Here is a 15,032-nt window from a genome sequence, read left to right as displayed (position 1 = left end):
GGACGCGCAGGCTCAGCGGCCATGGCTCACGGGCCCAGCCGCTCCGCGGCATGTGGGATCCTCCCAGACCGGGGCGCGAACCCGGTTCCCCTGCATCGGCAGGCGGACGCGCAACCACTGCGCCACCAGGGAAGCCCCACAGATTTTTTTTTGATAGTAAATACTACTGTGCTACATGATCCACAGTTGGTTGAATCCACGGATGCACAACCTTGGGTATGAAGGAACCATGGATACGTAGGGCCAACTAAAAGTTATAGCAGATTTCCGACTGCATAGAGGGTCAATGCCCCCAACTCCCACGTTGTTTCAGAGTCGACTGTACCATGGGGTATTATTCAGCCATAACAAAGAAGGAAATCCTGCCTTTTGTAACAACATGGATAGACTTAAAACACTAACACATAGATACAGAGACCGGACTGGTGGTGGCCAGAGGTGAGGGTAGGGGTTGGGGAGGGAAGGGGAACACATGAGAGAAGGTGGTCAAAAAATAAAATGTATATGTATTGGAACTGGAGGATAAAACTACTCCAGAAATGTGTAAAAAGTGGGACCACATCACTGAATGTAAGGGGAAATAGGGAGAAGAAGAGAAGAGAAAAAAGAGAAGAGAAGAGAAAAGAAGAAAGAAAGACATACATAGTATGTCCTCTGAGTGGGAGCGAAACAGTGTGTACATACATGTGCTGGGGGCATGTGAGGCCTTCCAGGGACTGGAAAGTGCAAATTCGTCTAGCACATTCATTGCCAGGAGGACCCAATCCATAATAACAGACTGCCTGCCATATGAGAAAATTGTACCATATTTCAACTGCCGCCTAATGGCTCTGTAAAACCTTAAACCAGGTGGATCTCGGAGTTTTAATGAAGTACACAACTCTGCGTTAGTTATGGGACCAAACTCTGGAAGTATGATGCATTGGAAGGGAAGTGGTTTTATGCTTTCTTCTTTGTTAAAACGAAATGATAAAGACCACTGACTTACCCAAAGGAAGACCAGTGCCCATAGATTTTTTTTTTATCATGTGCATACTTGAAAAGATTTTCTCCTAACAAAATAAAAGAGGCAGACTTGGGATTTGGCTTGCTTTTAGAGCTCACAGCAGTACAGTTAAACTGAATTTCTCTTCCTCCCTCTGGCTTCCTTTGTTTTTCTCCAGACTTAGCGCTTTGAAACAAACACTGAACAGTACGGGACATGGTATTTCCTGGGTAATGTCATTGACTGTGAGCTTTGTTTATTAAGTATGACATTAGGGCACTGAGAGATCTTATATGGCTTCCTCTTGTACCATACAGATTACACACACACACACACACACACACACACACACACACACACACACACACACACACACACACGCTCATTTTGCCCTTCATTTTGGTTGTCTTTCCTCACTCTTTAGGAGAAAGCAGGGCAAGCAGTGTTTTCCCCCTTATGTGTGTTCACAGGTTTCATACTTTTCCATTTTCTTTTCTCTTTTCTTTCAGTTGTGATTTTTTTAGTAGCGGAGGGGTGGGGGAGGTCGAGGAGTGTAGGTGGAAGGATAGGACTTTAGCAGTAAAACGCCAGAAAGACCCTTCTGGCAGTAACATAAGAAATTATGTTTTATTATGTTTTAAAACATGAATGGGGGGAGGGAAATGTTAAAGGGGAAATACTATGTAATTGAAGCTGCTAACTAGTCTATGGTCAGAGCCAGGCAGAATTTGGTTGGCAAGGGCGCTGCTCTAAGATGTCATTTGATATCAATCCCAGTCTCCCTGCCTCCCTGGCCCCTGTCTTTCCTCCTTCCCCACAGTACATGAGCAGGTTAAAATCCAGGATGTAAGGACTTGTATCATTGACCCTAAAACTGTTTTAGAAAATCAGATTCCATTGTTCACTCCTTCAGAAGTCATTACTGCTTTTCTTAAAATAGGTCTCTGAAATTCCTGAGGGCATGGAGCAACTTGATGGTTGACATGTGTTGATACATGAGTAATCTTTAGGTCAATAACGGTTAATGATAGGGACTGGTTGGTTATATGTAAGTTTAAGTATTGCCTGGCTCAAATATGAGAAGAATAGGGTCTCTACATTTCCTCTTAAATTACCTTAATTTAAAAGAGAAGATTTTTAAATTATTGGCATAAAAATTGATCAGTTATAATTATTCATCTATGTTCATTCATAATCTATGACCTACTTATATATCATGCTATCTCTGTGGTTATAATAAGAAAGTCACATAACTCCTCCTGGAGCTTACCATTTAAAGCAAGATGTCAGAGGTGTAACTTTATTTTTAGTTATTTATTTTGTTAAGTTTTTATTGGAGTATAATTGCTTTACAATGGCATGTTAGTTTCTGCTGTATAACAAAGTGAATCAGCTATACATATACATATATCCCCATATCTCCTCCCTCTTGTGTCTCCCTCCCACAGAGGTGTAACTTTAAATAGCCATGCAGATACATCCTTCTAGAAAGTTAGACCTGAGGTAGTTACGCAACCACGGTCAGCAGGAAGCAGTGATAATTTGAATTAGTACAGTAGTTCTTGAGTAGTAGGTTGTGTGTTTACCTTTTGAGAAATGTGTGCTTTTCTGACTCGTGCTTTTTAGACATAGCTTTCTTTTAGGTCCTAGGTCTATGGGACAGTTTGTCCTTTGCTTTGAAGCCATTTGTGCTGGACTGCCTATAGTTTCCATCTTGATGAATTTCTAGGCCCTGAGCTCTCCTGTCCCTAGGCTCCTTAGCTCTGGGAGCACATTTTTTGCAGAATTTGCTCTAGGATGGTGGTTGAGTCCAAAGTGCTTTTTCTATCCTTTACATGGCATATGGGATGGGCTTATGCACCCAAAGAGCCTGGGTACTGTTGTTACATTTGAGTGCCCATTTAGAATATTTGTTGAATGAGCGCAGTGTCTGGGAAGGATAGGAAATATTGAGCTATCCCTTAGCCTAATGAAAAAGGTAGTTTTTATTTTTATTTATTGGTTTTAAAAGGTAGTTTTTAAGTAGAATAATCCTCTTATGTGGATTTTGATTTTGATTTGATCTTGTCTTTAGGCTAGAGAGAGTTGTATGGCAGGATTTTTTCTTTCCTCCTGCCATGACTCTGTGCAATGAGCTGCTTTTCTCCTTTTGTTTCTGACCTGTCAGGGACCAAGACCACCTGGTTGAGTTGGAAGCACTAGGGTGTGTGGTCTTCACTGGGTCTCCTGCAGTTGGCAGTAGCGGTGGCTGAGTGGGAAGGCTTCATGCTCGTTGTGGTCAGAGCCCACAGCTTTTGAACCCAGCCTAGTGACTGGGCTCTGCCACCAGTGCCGGGGAGGGAGGTGGCAGAGAGATGAGCGTATGGGGTCAGGGGGCAGGAGGAAAAATCGGCTAATGGACCATCGATCACCCGAGGTTACCGTTGTGAGGGGGACCTTGGGGGGCCCGGAATCTGTGCACTAGTGTCAGATAATGTTGATTCAAGGGGCCAAAGCTTAATGTTGTTCTCAGCCAAGAGTTGGAAGCTCTCCAAGGGCGTCTTCAAGGGCCTTTGTCATTTTCCTTTTCTTGAGCAGCTTCTCCCTCACTGGCCTCCCAAGCGTTGCAACTCACGCTGTCAGGTCTTCAGTTCTGTCCTTTCAGGCCCTGGAGTCCATCTTTTCTGCTACATGTTTAAAGGCTGTAGCAGTGTCTACCGTTTATTCATCTTGGGCTTCTTTCTGTGTCCCACTCTGCCAGCTGGGTGAACAGGGGGAGCTGGCAACCAGGGAAGGAGCCAGAGGGAAGGTGGTGAAAGGCGTGCTCAGAGGTATCTGGCTTTGGTTTTTCCAGAGTTTGATAGCATTCAGCTTAGTGACCACAATTCAATTATAAGCACTACACAGCCATCCTGAGTGACTATATTCTTGCCAAAAACTGCTGTGTAAAGGCGGCTGCATTTTTGTTATCCTTGCCTGATGGATTTTTAAGTATATTAACCACATACATTCACACAAAGGGGAAAATTTACTACCTAAACAGGGGGACCTAAATCCCCCAGGCTAAATAAACCCAATGAAAACACAAGAACTGCATTTACAGGCCTCCCAAAGATAAGAATTCAACCTTTAAAAAGGTTCCTTCAAATGAAAAATGGATGGTAGAGCTGCTAATGGCCCAGTAACCTAGGAATGTAACTCTTCCCTAATGTTCAAGGCCCTTGGATCTGTTCCAGCTTCTCGGGACAGAGGATTTTCACCCCAGGCTTCTGCACAGGTCTGGGCCTAGAAGGTCCCGTTGTGGCCTTCAAGATTTTATGACCACCTTGGAGGACAGACCATCTCGGCAGTTTTTGTGTTGCCTCTGTTTTGTGTGCGTGTGCGTGTGCATGTGCGTGTGTGTGTGTGTGTGTGTAAAGGAGAGAGAGAGCTTCTTGTGTGTGTCAGTCTATGGGGAGAGAGGCAAGGGCCAAGGTAGGGGAGAGTGTGTATATCTCCAGCTTTTTCCAGTTAGAATTTGGTTGAGGTGGGAGACTGAAGGGAACTTAGTCTTCTGAAACAGTGGGAGACGTAAGTCTTCTTCTTAAGCTTAGAGGAAGAGTTAGGAAGCTAAGAATTTACCTAGTAGAATCACTCCTGCATGTGTTTCTCTGCAGATATAGGTTATCCATTAGGGCAAATGTGAGGCAATAGATCTCGCCCAGCACGTTCTCAGACTTCTGGTGGTATGGAGGGTCTCTGAAGCTCTCACTACCAGTAAATCCTGCCGCTATATTAAGGACAAGTCACAACATGCAGGTGAATTCATGTCTCTGTTGTAAATCATTTGAATATTATTTTTATATAAATATGGTGGGTGGGCAAAGGGGTTAATTACAAAGGGGGTGAGGGAATTTTTAGAGGCGATGGAACTCTTCTATATCTTGGTTGTGGTAGTAGTTACATGACTCTATGCATTTGTCAAATTTCATAGAACTGCAATATTAAAAAGGGTGAATTTTACCATCTGTAAATTGTAACTCAACAAACCTGACCTCCCTAAAATTACAAATGAATAAATAAATAATGAATGAATGAATATTTCTTTCACTTGTCTCCTTGCTGCTTTGCCAGCCAACCAGCCCTTTAGACGATGCCTCCTTTTCAAAGGAAGGACACCACATGGTCAGCTCCAGCCTATGAGCTCACGATGCCAGTAAAGCTGTTCCAGAAAAACCAAAGATGGTGTGCGTTTCCTTCTGGGGCAGATGACCTAATCCTCCAGGTAGCAATGCCCTTGTATGGTTAGCACAGGTAGGGAAATACTTAGCTTCATGCTGACTCACCAGGTAAAGAATCATCTCTCTGAATGAGTCAGAATCACAAATGTGTTCTGTACAGTCTCATGTGTCCTGCATCGTGAAAGACTCAAAGCACCAATGAGGGCAGACGCTTGCAGGTCTCACTGGCCCTATATGGATAACGACCGCAATCTGCAGCTCTCCCATTTCCTGGCATGGTCCTGTTGAATTGAAGCCCTCTAGCTCAGTCAATCACATACCCAGTTAGGTACAGGAGAAACTTATTTAAATTTATGCTCTACTAATGTTGTTTATTCAGTTCTAGGTAAACCTAATAATTGTAGAATAAAATGTTTCAATGTTAAGTATATTTCTGGACGTATTTCTGGAAAGGAGGTGTGTGTGTGTGTGTGTGTGTGTGTGTGTGTGTGTGTGTGTCAGGATACAGAGTTAAAACAGGTTCGGGTAATGTAAAATACCACAAAAAGTAGGGGTTTCCAAGGAAAACATGGGGAAATGCTGTAGGAGAATCTAATGTATGCTATAGCTTTTAAAAGGAAACATTAATAGTGAAACATGCCCTCAAAGGGCAAGTCAGTAATAAATTTCGTGTCAGAAATTACCTGTCAGTAGGATTATGTTAAATAATGTTGAATTGTTATTAGTTGGAAGGGAAAGAGGAGAGTAACTTTCTCAAAAGTGTTCAAAGAGTGTCATGTTTCACACACAAATCCCATTATTGTTTAACAGGACTTTTGTGCTTAACCCTTCTCCAAGATGTATTGAAAATTTTGACCATTTTAGTTCATTCTCCAAATGCAGTCATTAAGGAAAAGAAGCCAAAGTTTCTATGCAGGAATTTGGAATTACCCAGAGGACTAGTGTATCTGATTAGACATCCATTGTAGAGTGTCCTGATTGATAAATGTATGCCTGCTTGCTGGAACCACAAAGAAAAATATCTTCACTTCTTTGCCTCAGCAAAGCAGTAATGAAATAGTGGGGGCCTCACCATTTCAACATTTTGAGCATTTTGCTTGTTTTGGCCAAATAACTAAAAATATATTTTCCCCTTGAAGAAAGTCTCATTGCAAATGTGTGAATTTTTAAGGTTCACTGCAATATATTTGGTCTGAAACTGAGTCCACTCATTGAGCCAGGGCCCAGAACCCCACCCTAGATTCAAAGAAGATGGGCAGTACCCGGAACAGAGTGGGAAACACAGCTGAGGCTTAAATGTGAGCTAACGCATTGTCACCGGACTTTTTACGAAGGCCTGCTTATGACTCATAGGTGTCAAATCATCAAGCAATTACTCCTAGAATAAAAGATCACTTCAACTTTATGTGAACGGAATGAAGGGTGATTGCTCCATTGGATTTGGGTTTTTGAAGGACAAAGTTAGAGGTGAGCGTTGGGATCCCTCCATGTGCTTTGATTTGACCCCTTGATTACTGATCATTACCTACCTTGGGTCCCTTTTGGAAACTGTCATATTTGATGACATATTTGACTTCATGACATTCAGACAAGATCTTGCCAGTGAGTGACTGCCTGAGTGCATTAGGCATTTGTGGAAATCTTTATTTCTTCAGGTCAGCAAATCTCAATATTTGTAAATTACCCCAGCAGTAATTTACAGATGGTCTTGGAGTGGCTTAGAGTCATAGAGAAACTTTCCAATGTGCATCCTGTAGAAAGCCCAGGCTCCATCTATGGCCACCACTGTAGCATTTTTATATAAGAAATATAAAGTGAACTAATTAATTTAAAAAATAAAGGGCAAAAATCTTATGAAACAAACAAGGAAATTTGAAGGATATTTTAAAATGTTAAGAAACTGTGGGTAACACTGCATCCTTTGGGGGCAACTTAGAATCCGGGGAGGCTTCTTGCCAGCCTGGAGCATTCTGATCTGCTTCAGGAATGCTGTCTTGAGGGTGAGTACCCTGGCATTTCAAAGCTTGTTCAGATGGCAGTCATTTGTGCTAGCCATTTGGGATTTAATCTTGCAGTTATGAAAAGATCTTTTAATTACATTGCAAAATATATAATTTCATAATGTCCTGTTATGATTAGTTACAACATACAGAGGCTAGGCTGCTGCTGTCACTCATAATAATACTTGGTGAGAGCAAGACCAAGTCAGTGAGACCATGCCTTTTTCATGAGATACCACCCTCTCCACCAGCAGGTTTCCTGTCCTGGTCTAGTCTTGCTTCGATCGAAAAGGGTTGGATACTCTTGTTATCACTTCCGAGAGATTCCTCATGCTCCAGTCATAATGAGGGACACCTGCATTTCCAAAAGCTTCTTACCTTCATGTGAAACCCCTTCCTGGCTTTTAGCTTTTTTTTTAAACAATTAAGCAAAACTATCTTATGTTATAATTGTGAACAAAACTTCTTAAATATTTTAATTATAGAAATTTCAAATATTATGTAAGTACAAAGATCAGGATAATGACCCAGCATGAACCTACCACCCAACTTAAACAATTATCAGCTCACAGCTGGTCATGTTTCATCGGTGTCTCTACCCACTTCCAGCCTCTCCCAAGGTTATTTGAAGCATATCCCAGATATCATAGCATTTTATCCATAAGTATTTCAGCATATAAGTATGAAAGATAAGTATTCTTAGAGAAAAGTAACCATGAGACCATATTTTCACCTAAGAAGTTACCCACAGTTTCTTAATATTTTAAAATATCCTTCAAATTTCCTTGTTTGTTTCATAAGATTTTTGCCCTTTATTTTTTAAATTAATTAGTTCACTTTATATTTCTTATATAAAAATGCTACAGTGGTGGCCATAGATGGAGCCTGGGCTTTCTACAGGGAGACTCTGGTGTGAGTCTGTAGGAGATGTCTCTGGATTCCTGATAGGGAGACTTGGCGAACACGGTCTCTTTTCAGAGGTCAGGGTGAGAGAGCTGTAAGTCTTGGAGATGGCATCATAGTTGCCCAGGTTGGCAGTGCAGCCCCTGGCCGAGGTGTGACAGTCATCCATACTGGCCATCAGCAGCAAATTCTTGAGTGCAGAGGCCAAGATGTTGCCAGTGCCTCTGGGGTGGGAAAAGGCACTCAGCATGGAGGCTGGTGCCTTGCAGGGACAGTGTGGGACCTGCCTGTCTTCTTCTCCCAGTAGCATTGCCGCACGGGGACAATGGAGAGCTTGACCAGGATGATGGCCCCTAGGATGGCCCTGGCAACCTCCTTGGAGCACTTGATACTCAGACCGACGTGGCCATTGTAGTCCCAGATGGCAACAGAACCTGGTCCACCGGCTAGCGTAGGTCTGCTTTTGCATGGACATAATCTTCAAAACCTCATCCTTGAGGTACATCCCCAGGAGAAAGTCAGTGATTTCAGATTCCCTGATGGGAAAGGAGAAGAGAGAAATCTCCTCCAGGGATTTGGTCTCCCTGTCCTTGATCAGGTGGCCCAGCTCGGCCTTGCTTCCTTGAACTCTGTGATGTGGGCTGGGCTGCTGCTGCAGCCAGGAGTACCCCAGGAGTACGGGTATACCTCTGCCATTTGGTGCTTTCCCAGATAAGTGCCCTTTATCTTACTCGGGACTGAAATAAGGTCTGTACATTAAAATTGGTTGACATGTCTTCTTAGACGCTTTTAAATCACAGATCTGTTCCGCCCCCTTTCTTGTTGTTTTGCCTTGAAATTTATTTGTTGAAGAGTTTGTAGAGTTTTGTACAAAGTGAATATTGTTGATTCCATTTTCATGGTGTCAGTTTAACAAGTTCCTTTGTTTCTTGTATTTCTCATAAATTGGTAATTCGGGCTTTCTAGACTTCATTTAGCGTCAAGTTCAATTTTTTGGCAAGAGCACTTCATAGGCAATGTGGGATACTTCTGTCAGGAGGCACCAAAATCTGCTCGTCTCTCTTTGAGATGCGGGCAGTCATTGACAATCCTCACCTAGATCCATTTCTCCTTTGGGGATTGCAAAATGGTGAAGTATATTTCTATCATTCCTTCTTCACTTATTAGCTGGAATACTTCCGTAAGGAGGACCTACCTTCAACTATGTGACTACCTGGAAGTCCAGTTCAAAACCTCCTACAGCCTGTGACTCGTTTATTTTAATCTCAGAGAGATGTCCTTTTACCCAGTAAGTACCCAGAAACAACCCTTCACCAGTAAAAGGCTGTAGCATGCAGCAGGAAAAACCAAGCCAGGACCTCAGGAGTCGTGGCTCTACCTCTGAGATCTGTATGATGTTGGACAAGCTACGTAATTTCTTAGAGCTGGCAGGTTCCAGGCCCCTACCTACATACACTTCAACCAGAGAAGCAGTTTTTTCTTAATTTCATTTGAACAAATCAAGCCATGACTTAAAAAAAAAAATTTATTTTATTGAAGTATAGTTGATTTACAATGTCATGTTAATTTCTACTGTACAGCAAAGTGATTCAGATATATATATATTATTTTTCATATTCTTTTCCATTATGGTTTATCACAGGCTACTGAATGTAGTTCCCTGTGCTATACAGTAGGACAGCTGTTGTTTATCCATTCTACATATAATAGTTTGCATCTCCTAACCCCAAATTCCCAGTCCATCCCTCCTCTAACCCCCCTTCCCTTTGGCAACCACAAGTTTGTTCTCTATGTCTATGAGTCTGTTTCTGTTTCATAGATAAGTTCATTTGTGAGACCATGGCTTTTAAAAATCGTATATAGTCTATCACTAAGGTCTCTTTCAGCTAAGACATTTTATGATTTTTATTTAGGATAAAAAATATATAAGTCCCCATCAGGATATTTAGGATCCAGTGACCATGAAGAGCTAAGTGTTATTTCTAAGAATGTGTTATTTCATTTCTTCATCCATCAGTTCAGTAGTTCACTTATATTTTTATTCTTTAAACAAAGGTTTATGCTATCTAAGTCGCTATAAAGTCTAAAGCTTGGGAGTGGGCATTGTGGGCAATAACCTTTAGGGGATCTCCTGGGGGTACCATTCTTGAAGCCTCAGCCTGAAGTTCAGAGAGTTGAGGAAAGGATGCTGGAATTCTTGGAAGTCTTTATTGACATCATCCATAAGAATGATTCCATGTACTTGAGAACTGTATTTGGAATTTTACCCATGGAAAGCCTCCACAGGGGAGCCAGTGTAGGAGATGCTTAACAATATCCCTGAGAGGGAAAAGCAATTCAGAAGAACATCTGAAGAACTCTCGTTAATTGTTTACATGACAAAGTTAATCTCAAATTGTAGAGGAAAAATACAATAAACGATCCTACTTCGAAACTCCTTGTCCACCTGTCCCTCAGTTCTCTGTGCAGAGAACTCTCATCCATACAACTAATGAGTGAGTACAGGTTAGAAGCACAAAATCTAGTTTTAGCACCGTCCCAGGTTCCAAATAGGAAATGTGGACTCTGCTTTCTCATTAGTGCGCCTGAAATTCCTCTCTGGGTACTTGTATTCAGAGTGGCTCAGGTCGAGGGGGTGAGTAGAAGGAGGAAAGCAGAAAACACAATTCCAAAATCCACCATTGGAATCACGCTGGCTTGTGACAGAAGGAACACAAAAATAAAGTCGACAACTCTCACCTCCGAAACGAGGAGCAAATGGGGGCTTCCCTTCATCACAGTTTCACTCAGTACTTAGTCACAGAAGGCGCTGCTGCTCCCTTGGCACTTAATTTAATAATGGGAGCAGTTCCTGGCAGGAGATGTTATGAAACAACCTTAAGCGTAAGAGGGGGGAAGAAAGAGCAGTGCTTCATTTAACAAATTCGGAGCCTTTCTTGGAGGCCATGAAGTTCTCAGTTCAAGTTAATGATTGTCAACAAATATTTATTTATTCACTTGATGAATATTTATTGAGTGGCTCTTTTGAGCAGCATGCAGTGTAGGTGTCACCCTGACACAGAGATGACAAGAGGCAGTCCCTTATAAGCAAAAGGCAGAGACAGTTTGCACAACTCATTATGAAACTAGGCAAACTTTGATAGCTCTGCATGAAAGGGGTCCAGATGAAAGTTTTATGAGGACACAGTAGGAAGAAATTAGTTCTAGGTGGAGATTGAGAGGCAGCCTAGTAAAGGAGATGGCATTGAAACTGTACTTGGAAAACTGGGTAGAACTCCACTGGGAGAAGCCAGCAGGCATTCAGGATGGAGCATCCACAGTGAACCAGGAAAGGGCGTGGGGAACAGCTGTCCCCACTTGGCATGCATGTCTTCCAAAGACATTGGAGCTTGGAGTCCGTGTGTATGCCGCTGGGTGACAGCATGATGCTGTAGGAAAAGGAGGAGACATTTTTTAATGTTTCCTTCCTTTGTATCAACTGCACTCCTACCGATCTTGTCAGAAATCACATGTCATCTCAAACTCCGAAAAAATTCATTTCATTCTGTTTTTTACCCTGCATCAACACCTCTGCTTCTCTGTCAGATGCAACTCTGATTTCAGGACCGGTGAAAGGACTCTAGGCTCCCCTGAGTAGCCACCCACAGTTAGCGGTTGTCCCACTTTTCAGGGCTCCAGGCGGCCTGTGGCCTTGCCCAGGTAATCCTGCAGGACCGGTAGGACTCTGGGATTCTAGATCTATACACAGATACAGCCACACGCAGCTGGGCCAGGCCTCCCATCCCAGTGAGCACAATCTCTATGAGCCTCCCCTGAGACGTGGAGACTCACCAGGCCTTGGGTAAACACTCCCCCCAACCCTTGCTAGACACTAACTTCAACCAATTGATTCCTGCCTAACAAGCTACCAATGGGGTTAGGCTAGGGGTCATAATATAAATCACTTTCTTTCTCAGTTTGAGGAGAAAGGGTAAATTCCTTACATACAATAGGAAGGCAGGTATAATTCAGACATTGCAGCTTTCTCTTCAGCACAACAGCAGTTATTCTGTAGATGCACAGAGCATTTTATGATTTATAAGGAACTTGCAAAGACTTAATATAATTTGATTCTTGTTACAGGTTTGTCATTATTCCCACTTGATATATAAAGAAATCGAGAGGCTCATTCATTAAGATAATAAAAATAATGGCTCTCATCAGGCACGTTGCCAAGTCTTGTCCTAAGTACTTTACATTTAACTCATGGAAGCCCCTAAATTGTCCTGCAAGGTAGATGGTTGTTGTCCTCATTTTGCTGCCAAAGGAAACAGGCACAGAGGGGTTATATAACTTGCTCGAAGGACCATACCTAGTAAGTGGGAGAGGTGGGATTTGATCTCAGCCAGCATGGCTCCAAGGTTGCACTAGGTGGCCCATAGCCTGGTTCTGGAAGAGAATGGTTATCCAAATCTACCACTCACCTAGCCAAGAGGATTCCTGGATATCCCAGGGAATGCTCCCCAACGGCAAATGTTTCTTCTGGACAAATGCCTTCTCTCTCTTTGGCCTACTCTAACTTGGGTAGATTTTGAGAGAGCTATTAAGGAGAAAATTGTTTGGTGCCTGCTTATTTTTCCCTGTCATTCGACATTGAGATAGCCACCGTCCTTTTCAGTAAGGAAACCACACATCTAAACCTTCCCCTGTTTCTCCAGGATGACAGTGTAGAAAACCTTGGGAACGAGAAGGTGTTTCCATGTTTTGTGGGGGACAGAGGCTCATAGGGAAACAGCACGGGACACAGCACTAGAAAACCTGGATTGTGGTCATGGGCTAAGGTGTGACCTTGGGCTAGTGGTTGTACCTCTCTGAGCCTCAGCTGTATCAACTAGTGACTCTTTCTGCCTGTCTCGTGTTAAAAAAAGATTACAAGAATTACTGTGAAACTGTAGCATACCATACAAATGTAGTGTGTTACTATTGTCCTTTACAGTTTCTAGCCAGTAGTTTTCTCCTCAAAGCATATCCTTGTACTTCAATGCAAGAATTTTTAAAAAATGAGATTTGAAAACAGTTTGTAAGCTTCTGTATAATTTAGACATTATTATAATGAAATGGACTTGATTTAGTGAAGATTTTCAAAACAATAACTTTTAAGATGGTATAGTAATTCATCCCGTATGGTTTGAACCAGGGATATATTTAATCTATATAGGTAAGAGAAACAACTTTTTCAATCTTCTCATAGATTCTTCTAGAAAATTCAGAATAAGTCAAACTTGTAAGACTTGAAAAGATTTTAGATTTGAAAAGATTTGCTTTCAAGGAAATGAAATCTTGACAAATGGAAACAATATCGTGAGGTAGTGAAGAGTGTGTGGGCTTCAGAGAAAAGCAGAACTTACCTGTAATCAGAAGAGTTGGGCTTGAGTGCTGGTTCCACCACTTACTGTCCTGAGACCTTAGGCAGATTATTGAGCTGCTCTTGGCCTCATTTCCTCACCTGAAAAATGGGTACATAATTATAATTAACTATATAGGTGTTTCTGAGGATTAAATGAAATAATGCAAGTGAGCATTTAACATAGTAAATGCTCAAAAATTGTTAGCTTTTTCTGAAAAAAATTGCATATTATAGAATTCCCTCCTTTAAGCCTGAATACACCATATTTTCTGTATCCATTTATCTGTCGATGGACATTTAGGTTGTTTCCACATCATGGCTGTTGCTAACAATGCTGCAGTGAACATGGAGTGCTAAAATCCCTTTGAGATTTTGATTTCCATTCTTTTTTTCTTTTTCTTTTTTTTTTTTTTTGGTACGCGGGCCTCTCACTGTTGTGGCCTCTCCCTTTGCGGAGCACAGGCTCCGGACGCGGAGGCTCAGCGGCCATGGCTCACGGGCCCAGCCGCTCCGCGGCATGTGGGATCTTCCCGGACCGGGGCACGAACCCGTGTCCCCCGCATTGGCAGCCGGACCCTCAACCACTGCGCCACCAGGGAAGCCCTGATTTCCATTCTTTTGAATAAATACTCATCAGTGGGATTCCAGGATCATATGGTAGTTCTTTTTTTTTTTTTTTTTTTTTGAACTTCTGTACTGTTTTCTTTTTAACATCTTTATTAGAGTATAATTGCTTTACAATGATGTGTTAGTTTCTGCTTTATAACAAAGTGAATCAGCTATATATATGCATAATCCCCATATCTCATCTCTCTTGCATCTCCCTCCCATCCTCCCTATCCCACCCCTCTAGGAAGTCACAAAGCACTGAGCTCATCTCCTTGTGCTATGCAGCTGCTTCTGACTAGCTATCTATTTTACATTTGGTAGTGTATATATGTCCATGCCATTCTCTCACTTCATCCCAGTTTACCCTTCCCCCTCCCCGTGTCCTCAAGTCCATTCTCTACGTCGACATCGTTATTCCTGTCCTGCCCCAAGGTTCTTCAGAACCAATTCCTTTTTTTTTTTAGATTCCATATATATATGTTAGCATACGATATTTGTTTTTCCTCTTTCTGACTTACTTCACTCTGTATAACAGACTCTAGGTCCATCCACCTCACTACACATAACTCAATTTCGTTTCTTATTATGTCTGAGCAATATTCCATCGTATATATGTGCCACATCTTCTTTATCCATTCATCTGTCGATGGACACTTAGGTTGCGTCCATGTCCTGGCTATTGTAAATAGAGCTGCAATGAACATATTGGTACATGACTCTTTTTGAATTATGGTTTTCTCAGGGTATATGGCCAGTAGTGGGATTGCTGGATCGTATAGTAGTTCCATTTTTAGTTTTTTAAGGAGCCTCCATACTGTTCTCCATAGTGGCTGTATCCATTTACATTCCCACCAACAGTGCAAGAGGGTTCCCTTTTCTCCACACCCTCTCCAGCATTTATTGTTTGTAGATTTTTTGATGATGGCCATTCTGACTAGTGTGAGGTGATA

At 42.1% G+C, this 15,032-nt stretch overlaps 1 protein-coding gene and 1 pseudogene across 13 annotated transcripts in view; one reads left to right on the top strand and one right to left on the bottom strand.

Annotated features, from left to right (window-relative positions):
• The window catches only part of CREB5 (cAMP responsive element binding protein 5), a 430,944-nt gene that overhangs the window by 199,618 nt on the left and 216,294 nt on the right, over positions 1 to 15,032 (top strand). The window lies entirely within an intron of this gene.
• Positions 3,200 to 15,032, bottom strand: part of LOC102992689 (40S ribosomal protein S2-like) — a 56,553-nt pseudogene continuing 44,720 nt past the window's right edge.

This window comes from Physeter macrocephalus, chromosome 5 (genome assembly GCF_002837175.3).
Source record: "Physeter macrocephalus isolate SW-GA chromosome 5, ASM283717v5, whole genome shotgun sequence".
Classification (NCBI taxonomy): Eukaryota; Metazoa; Chordata; class Mammalia; order Artiodactyla; family Physeteridae; genus Physeter; species Physeter macrocephalus.
The sequence above is the reverse complement of the archived record's forward strand: the minus strand, read 5'-3'. Positions and strand labels throughout refer to the sequence as shown.